This window comes from Lissotriton helveticus, chromosome 12, assembly GCF_964261635.1.
Source record: "Lissotriton helveticus chromosome 12, aLisHel1.1, whole genome shotgun sequence".
In the NCBI taxonomy this organism is placed as follows: Eukaryota; Metazoa; Chordata; class Amphibia; order Caudata; family Salamandridae; genus Lissotriton; species Lissotriton helveticus.
The window spans coordinates 412295375-412305279 of record NC_136073.1 but is presented as its reverse complement, the minus strand read 5'-3'; the positions used below and the strand labels follow the sequence as shown (position 1 = coordinate 412305279).

At 42.7% G+C, this 9905-nt stretch overlaps 1 pseudogene; it reads left to right on the top strand.

Annotated features, from left to right (window-relative positions):
* The first annotated feature begins 797 nt into the window (after positions 1–797).
* Positions 798–9905, top strand: part of LOC144798036 (lactoylglutathione lyase pseudogene) — a 51657-nt pseudogene continuing 42549 nt past the window's right edge.

The window sequence follows — 9905 nt, the reverse complement described above, 5'->3', positions numbered from 1 at the left end:
GTTTTTTTCATCTGATACTACTGCTTCCTCTATTGTCTCTACTGTCTTGATAGCCTTACCGACATCACCAATACAGACTACACCGGTAGCCCTACCAGCGCTACTACCAGCAACTTTATTCAAGCCTATACCAGTGGTTTCTGATACTCCTGTGATCATGGCTGAACGGGATGATCAATTGCCGCAGCATGGTCTCAACCAGGCTATATGCAATGCACCAAAGAATGACCTACAGATAATAGAGGCGAGAGATATCTAAAAAAATCTAGAGAATGCGCTGGAGGTTCATGATGGCACCGGGAAACCTGCAGAAGACGAGATAACCCCTGATCCCAATGATCCCACTGATCCTACTGATACTGACAAAGATCCATCTGACTTTTATTCAATATCAGAGGGGTTAGAAGATGCAAGATGGTCAGACGACTCTGAGCTCGATTTTGAAACCAACACTGGGTCCGAGACAGAAAGCGACCATGAGGAAAGAACTGCTGAATCTAAGGAAAATAAGAGAACTACCTTACTGAAGAAAAGGACCTCGGGGGTTAGTATGGGACTACTCCCCCTCTACGGCACTGGGCTCTCAAGAGCATGCCACTGGGTCACGCCCGACGCAACGGGGGTCCCCCCATCAACAAGATGCTACGCTCTCCACGGTGATGGACACAGTCCTCCAAGCTATTGCCTCCCATCGAGAGGAAACATCAAGGGATGGGCGCAAGGCGCAAATAGCTTTACATAAGGTACAGGGCGTAGTGCGTAAATTATCAAAATCAGTTAATACCTTCAACGCTAGAATGACGGAGATGGAGGACCGTATAGTCGTCAATGAGGCAGAAGCTACAGCCACACAGGAATTGGTTGAGTCACATGAAGCGGAGCTAAGGGATGTCAGATGGAAGCTCGAAGATATGGAAAATCGCCTCCGACGCAATAACTTACGCATCCTTGGAATACCGGAAAATATCGAAGGCGCTGATATCCGAGCCTTTATCATCCAACTCTTTAAAGACACACTTCCTGAGCTCTCTACGTGGAACTGGGAATCGGAGGTACAACGGGTGCATAGAACTCCATTTACTCTAAAACCCACCGTAAAACAGGGAAACTATCCACGAGCAGTCCTGGTATTTTTTGGAAACTTTCTTCTCCGACAAGCCATCTCAGATAAAGATAGGCCAGAAGCTCGACGGACTAGGGATACTATTTCCTATTTTGTGAGACCGGACTTCTGCCACACTACGGTGGAAAGGAGGTGGCGCCTTCGACAGCTTATTAAACCTTTTATAGAGAAGAAAGCACAAGTCTACCTCAACAATCCAGCCAAATTGAAAGTACTTTACAACGGTCAGACCAAATTTTTCACCTCCGAAATAAAAGCTAAAGAGTTCCTAGACACTCTGACCTAATAGTGATAAAAAATAAGTAAGGAAGGGAAGGAAAAACATTTTTTTTGTTTTTTTTGTTTTGTGGCTATTCGTTGGGAAAAACGAGAAGACAAGAAGGCTGGAAGCACGGATACTGGACTAGAAAGTAGTGGGGAAAGAATATAAAGGAGGGAAAAAAAAGGGGGAAAGAAGAGGAAGAAAAAAAAGGAGAAAAAAAAAAAAAGGGTGTACGAGACACTTTATAGACTATATATTTAGACATGTTAGGCTAACCCATCTCTTTCTTTCTCTCTATATATTATATATATATATATATATATATATATATATATATATATATATATATATATATATATATATATATTTTTTTTTTTTTCTATTTGTTTCTTTTCTTGGCTGTGTTTCTTTTCTTTTCTGTTCTTTTTCTATGTATCTTTAGTCTAGGTCTGGTTTGGGAATGTCTCTCCATCACTAAAGACTCTTATAGAGTCTAATGCCTCACTATGTGGGTGGGGAAGGGTGGGGGGTGGGATGTAGGGGTGTGGAGGATCGGGGAGGGGGAGGATGAAATGGGGGGAAAAAACAAAAAAATGAGCATGATCTATAGCATAAGAACCGTCAAAAGTGTATTGGTTTTCTTAAATTCTTTAAATATTAGGAATCACATGTTATACATCTTGATTAACCTGAACTGGGATTTGAATATCAGCATTATTATTGATTGTAAAAATGTACAGTGTTGGAGTAAATTATTTTTCCTAGATGGTGCCGGTTTAATGGGGAACACCTTTCAATGGGGAGAGTAAAATTGCTATGTTGGAATGTTGCTGGTCTCAATGATGGGAAAAAAAGGGCTCAACTCTTTCAATTATTGCATCAGGATCCTGTCGACATTCTGTGTATTCAGGAGACTCATATAGTTGAGAGTGATAAAAACTTACTAAAAATACCTGGATATAACTTGATTGCCTCAACTTCCCAAACATCCAAAATACGTGGAGTCGCTTTTTTGGCCAAACCCGGTTTTGGGGTTCCCAGACGTCGTCTTGTTGATAAATATGGTAGGTGGGTTGTGGTTCAATTAGAGTCGGATATTACCATCTGTTCACTATACGGTTCTAATTTCGTCGACCCACAACTTTTTAACGATCTGGAATTAGAACTGGCCTCTTGGCCTGGACCACTCATTGTGTGTGGGGACTTTAATATAAATATAGGAAAGTTATTAAACAACAGACTCCCACAGAATTATAACGGCCGTAAACCTAAAGTTTATAGGGCAGTATCCCATCTGATGGACAGTCACGACCTATTGGATACCTGGGACGTGCTGAAGCACAATGTTAATGGCTTCACGTATTACTCTTACCCCCACAATAAGTATATCGGACTTGATTACATCATGACATCACTACAGAAGACGGCCCTAATAGACATATTTAAATCCCCCAAAACCATCTCTGACCACAACGCGCTTACGTTAATTTTTGAATTGGAGAGCTTTAACAGACCTAATACTCAATGGTCATTTGATCGCAAGCTCCTCGCTAACCAAGACTATATAAATCATATAACGTCATGGCCCCAATCTTGCTTTGATTATAATCGATATAGCGCACCTAGATTCACTGTTTGGGATTGCTTTAAGGCAGCGACGAGGGGGGAGACTATAGCGTTTGTAGCTAATCGTAAGAAAACTCAAAATAACATCGATAAACAGCTTAACACAGAGCTCACTAACCTGGAAATACTACACGCTAGTCAAATACAACAAGGTATATTAACCTCTGATACACTGGAAAAATTACTGATCTTAAAAACAGAAATTAACAGCTCGCTAACTCAAAAAGCTGCGGAAATCTATCAATCCAATAGGAATAGGCTTTATGAAGCAGGAGAAAATGTAGGGAGACAATTAGCTCTCAAAACTAGACAAAAGCAAACATATAATAAAATAAAGAATATTGAATATGAGGGACAACAATATACCTCCACTCAAGATATCGTAGGTGTATTCCATAAATATTATCAAAAACTCTATCAAAAGGAAAATGACCATCTACCTACCAGAGACACGAAAATTTTTCTTAATGAGTGAGTGCCTGAACTAGAGTTATCTAGAAAATTAGATCATGCAATTAAGGAAGATCTAGAAAAAGAAATTACAATATCAGAGTTGGAGATTGCACTATCAGAGCTTGCTAACGGGAAGGCGGCTGGTCCTGACAAGATTCCTTTAGATCTATATAAATTGCTGGGCAAACAGATACTACCCCACCTATTAGACTTGTTTCTGGGGGTTCAATACCACTCAAACTCACCAGAGTCTTGGAAACACACGAACATAGCGATATTCCCAAAAAAGGGAAAACCTCCTCAGCTTCCATCTTCATATAGGCCTATTTCCCTCATAAACTCGGACTCAAAGTTATACGCCAAGATACTCGCAAATCGGTTGAGGGGGGTCATCGAACATCTCGTATCCCCGTGGCAACATGGCTTTATCCCTGGGCGGGGTACGACTGATCATACCCATAGAGTCATCTCCCTATTTGACATCATGGGCGCCACGGGGGGAAAAATGTCGATGATCCTTCTCGACGCCGAAAAAGCATTCGATCGAGTGTCTTGGCGGTTCCTATGGGACATTATGGAATTTAACAACTTTGGACCAGGCTTTATTAAAGCCATAAAAGCCCTGTATATCAACCCTAGGGCTAAACAATCCATCGGTGGCTTTGAGTCAGAGTTTGTTGAGGTACAAAGAGGCACTAGACAGGGCTGCCCCTGCTCCCCGATACTATTTGCCCTAGTAATTAATCCTTTAATCTTAAAACTTCTTACTTCCCCTCAAATTCAACCAGTTAAGGTGGGTCTATATTCTACTAAAATTTTAGCATACGCCGACGATATTGCCGTGCTTACAACCAATCCGGCTGACGCAGTAGAAGAAATAGAGCAAATAACCCAGGCTTTCGGTTCCTACTCTGGCTACTCCCTTAATAGGGACAAAACTATGGTTCTTTGCACAAATAACATCATATATGATTGCCCCAACAAAGTTAAAAATGCAATATATCTCGGTGTAAATATATCTTCAGAGGTGAAAGAGATTAATAGGCTTAATTAAGATCCTTTGATTAAGCAAATAAAAACTGAGCTTAAGAGGGTAGATAATCTACATCTATCAATAATTGGGAGAGCGAATTATATTAAAATGAGTATTTTTCCTAGAATACTTTATTTATTTCAGGCTATTCCACTGATGGCTGACAGTAGTACTATTAAAATCATCGATTCTACAATATCCAAATTTATATGGAGTTTTGGAAAAATTAGGAGAGCGCTACCATTCCTAACTCTCCCCCTACATAGAGGTGGCCTGGGTATCCCGAATTTGACATTTTATCTTTGGGCGACACTACTCCAGCAAATGGGCCCGCTCTTTAAAGTTAAACCTTCTAATCCATCCAATATAGATTCCTATATTCCTTCTATCTTTGAACTTGGGTTAGGTGATAGATGTCAAGGATTATTTTTGAAACAACTTGAAACATCATATTATAAAAAGACCAAATTTAAGGTGATTGGTGACTCGTGGAAAATTTGGAAACTTGCCTCTAAACAACTAGGCATACCAAAAATAACTAGATATACCTCTCTATGGCATAGTAAGATCATACCATCATGTTTAAACGACTTTATATCCAGGAAATGGGAGAATCTAGGTATTTATACACTAGGTGACTTTTTAGGACAGAATGTTATTCCATCTTTTGAAGGGTTACAGCAGAGATTTGATATTCCATCCACAGACTATTTAAAATATTTCCAAGTCTTTACCAGTATCCGCAACCCCAAACTCAATATTAATTTAGATAGTTTTCACTTCTTCTCTATTATTGGGAAACCAGCTACCAGGATAGGCACCGTATATGACACACTCTCTGAATCCTCTACTGATGATCTAGATCGTGTTGAGAGGTCTTGGGCGCTAAAACTCAGAAATCCAGATGTTGATATTGACTATTCCTTAACCCTTTATACAACATTATTTTTAGCACCTAACCTTAAAGCACAATATTATAAAACCATTTATAATCTTTATTTTACTCCGTCTAAACTTTTTACGTGGGGACTGTGGGTAGATGATTGCTGCCCAAGATGTAGACAGGGACAAGCAAATTTAATCCACATGTTTGCTGAGTGTCCGAAACTTGATATTCTACAGACAATGATTGGAGGATTTTGGGCCCAAATTTTTGGGCGGAATCTTAGATCCTCTGCTACATTATATCTTCTAGGCCACGATGAATCCTTAGGTTATAGTATGAAGGAAAGGAGGATTGTTTTCCTGGGAACTGCCGTCTTCCGCATTATCCTGGCGGCCCGATGGAAGGATTCAAATGTACCCACTTTTCAGATGGGGCTTAGCCGATTTCTTGCCATATACAAACAGGAGATAGCTATATATAACACAAGAGGTAGGAAAGCTAAAGCCCGGGAAGCATGGGCGGATCTAGCGGATCTCGCGTACGCGAATTTGCGTATTTACGGATTCGCAATCCGCGAGAATACGCGAACTCTCGCGGATTTGCGGATTTTCCCGTTTTTTGTGTTGGCGAGCGTTCACGCGGATTTTGGGACAATTTCGCAATTGCGAACTTACTTTTCGGCTCGCAACGGCCGCGACTATGTTGTTTCTACATCTGGTTTATCATCACAGGTTCACAGCACCCTCTGTTTCACCACTGCCACCCTCTGGGACACCCATGCCACCCTCTGGTACATCCTCACTGCCACCCATTAGGTTTGTTTATCACTGTAGTTTATGGGGGTTGAAAAAAGCAAGCACACCTCCCCTACTTCAACTGCCATGAATTAATTTGGGGTTGATTAATGTGTCAGTTATTTTGAAAGTTCCAGTCTGGCTGGCACCTGCTTCCTTCCTTATCTGTAATTTGCTTTCTGTTGCAGTGCAATTTTTTTCCCCAGGACCTTTATGGTCTACTTGTAGCTATTCTATGAGCCTGCTGTTTGGGTCATAGCAGGGTCATAGAATAGTTGCAAACTCTGGAGGGGCCCCTCAGGAAGCACTAGAGTGAATTTTACTAATGTTAAGTTTGAACTTTTGCACCTGCTCATTGCTTTCAGTTTAGCAAAAATCGTTTTTCTGCAATTTCGCGCGTTTTTTGGGGCGCGAATCCGTTCGAGATCGATTTCGGAAGCCGCGAATGCTTGCGAATACACTAAGTTTTTCTTTGCGACGTGTATGTTCGCGTGATTTTGTGCGTGTTCGCGAGGCGCTTGTAGCTATACGTTTGCCAAGCTACCCTAGCGGTCGTACACGGGCGCGGCCATCTTGTTTGTGTGACGTAATTCCGTTTCCGGCCGCTATGTGTAATCTCGCAAACTGTGCTGCTCGCTAGTACAATTTCGCGCGTGCTCGCGAGGAAAATCTCGCGCGAACTTACCCACGCGGTCGGGAACGGGCGCGGCCATCTTGTTTCTCATTCATTGCTATGGTTCTGGGCATGCTTTCTGTATCCTCTCTGAATCTCTGCCATCCTCTGCTTGTTTGAAGTTTATTTGATCTATTTTACTTATTAATCCATCCCTCTATTTTTCTAGCTCTATATTTTTGTGTTTTCTGCTGCTTTTAGTTACTTTTAAACTACTTTTTTAAACTCTTTTCTTTTCGTCTTCACTATTCTATTTCTTCTTTATCATTTAACTTTATTTCTGCCCAGACCATGGTAAAGGGAGCCGGGAAGCACCCTGAGAAGGGGAAGGGTCCCGCACCCCGTGACCAGCTCCCGTGCGGGCGTTTGAGGGGGGAGCAAGTGGTGCCACGGGAGATCTTTAGCGCGGAGGAGGTGGCCGCACTCATCTTCCACGTCCAGCGCCGCCTCCCCAAGACGATCCTGGGAGGCGGCAAGATCGCAACCGGCTATGGCATCCGGGAGCGCCGGAAGCGGTGGGAGAAGGTGTGCCGGGCCATGTTTAAGCTCTCTGGGGTCCGGCGCACGTATAACCAGGCCACCCACCGCTGGACAGATGTCATGGACCGGGAGCGGGACTTGCTGGACGCGCTCGGCGTAGAGGTCCCCGGGCTTGGTGAGTAGTAGTAGCTATTCATCACTACTCTGTTTTATCCGGCTCTGTCATTTGCAAATCTTTGTTCTTTACCAAGAGCAATAATGCTGCCGATTACATTGTAGGTAAATTATATTTCAAAATCTTCTATGCATTTCAGGTGCACTGCTCTCCTTCTCAGTAGCCTTGCTTGCTACTATGCTTATTTGTTTTGTATTTTGTGTTCATTTCATTGGCCTGAGAAATTATGTATGAGTGTAGTGTAAAGATAAGAACTGCGTAATGCTAGACACTAAGGGTCATATTTTCAATTACCGGCGCATCCCTGCAAAGTAGCAGGGGTGCGGCAGTAATTGTGTGCCATGCCACCACCACCCATTGGCCCAAAATGTCACAGAAGCCTTACGCATCTGTGCCGTAAAGGCGGCGCATTGCTGGAGTTGCGTGCCAACGATGGCGCAGCTCCAGAAATGCTCTGGGGTACCCTATCTCCCCAATGCTGCATCAAGCTGTACGTCGGCTTCAAGCGCGCAGGGTTTGAGTCATGCATCATTGTCCTAAAAGTGACTGATTGACATCTTGTAGATTTCCCTCAGCCACTTTTAGGATTCGTTCCTGCGCAGGCACGCCCTCCCTTGCGCCGGAACGCCCCCTGATGGCGCAGGGCTTTACAACGTGATGCATATATACGCCGCACCAACACCATGGCGAGTCTTTTGTTCTGCCGCTGCGTCACAAAAGTCATGCAACAATGGAGGAAAATGAGCCGCAAGGGACTTCTAAATCAGCCCCAACAGACTGAAGTCCAGTCCTTCCTTTAGACACATGGCTATAAGAAGAAATAGTGGCGGTGGTCGGTGGATTGATAGTTTGAGTATTCACTGATCTGCAAGCAGGATGGACTTTGTCTGTCACTTCGCGTGCTGCGGACTGCTGCCTGCCAGGCCTAGGCAAACCTCTTTAGTAGTCTGTTTATTGAGTTACATAGGAACTTTCTAAGTCAACGGTCCGCAAATCAGGCAATACGAATAACGTAGTATACCACATGAGATAGATCCCGTGGAATAGTTGTCTATCTATTTGCTATTTCTCCAAAATATTTTGTTATTGTTCTTTTGAAATGTTTGATTTGGTTGACAAATCTCATCCATGTTTTCTGGTCTTTCTTTCTTTCATGTTGTACATCAGCTCCCCCCAAGGGCAAGAGGACACAGGAGGAGGGTGCTGTTCAGGAGGATGCAGGCCAGGATCGGGCAGGCGAGGGCTCCTTTGCTGGCCCCAGTAAGTTTAAATTTTAATAAAGAGTACCTATTTTTTCCTAGCGTTCCTCATTCGATTTTTTCTAAATCGTCTTTGATCTTCTTTTAGACTGGATATAAATTCTTATCCTGCCTCGAATATGACTCCATGTGGTATTACTAGATTATTCTTATTAGTCTGTCTGTGTAGCTAACTAAGATTGGACATTTGGCAATTCCATTGTACTCCCATTCTATTCAGCAATAGCTCTATGCACTGTCTCCTTACTGACTAGATAGTGTGGCAGAGTCATTTAGCTCCCGAAGTCACCGATGATTGATCCCCAATGATCTTTAGATTATCCTACGCAGGACAAGAGTACGGAGTCACAGTCAAGAAGTGTCAGAGGCACTCATGCTTGCAAAAATTCCAAAACCTTTAGCTCATCCACTCTAGTCTGGAGGACCAAAAACCACAGAGTCTATTTAAGTTTAATAGCTTTATTAAAGGTAAACACATTTATTAAAATCAACTTTGTCATAAAACTATTTAACTGAAAACGGAAAAGTGCTTAGTGCTGATGATTAATTGGACACATTTCTTGTGGTCGAGCCAAGCTCTCACCTGGTTTGAACTTGATCCTGGACTCGTGTTCTTAGAAGTCAAGCTTCTGTCTGTTAGGAGAAAAAGTGGTGCGTGTTAAAAATAAAAAGCAAGCATTCATCAGTTGTGCATAAAAGTGCAGCAAGACAACAGCCTTCCCTGGAAAAAGGGACATTTTTACTTTAGAGTAGACAGTCACAAATTATTACATTGTATTCTGTTTTTTTAACATTTCTTTATTACTCCTAGACCAAATATTATATAGTAGTGAGTGAGTGGTGTATTCTAACATTCTTAAATGTACTTTGTAGGTGGAACATCTGGTGGCGGGGCCAGCGCGGAGGTGGCGGTGTTGGGCGAGGACTCGGAGGACTCTGGGGAGGAAGCGGTGCAAGAGCCGGCGGACGGTCCTGTGGGGGTTCCCACGGTGGTGGCGGGAACAGGTAAGCTATATATTCCTTACTTATTGAGATTGAAGACTGCATAGTGTGCTTTCTGCACAGGTGTATTACAAATCAACCAGGTAGTAGCCTCCTCGAAATGTACTCCGACTTAGCTGTGAAGTTTTTGGTGAGAAGA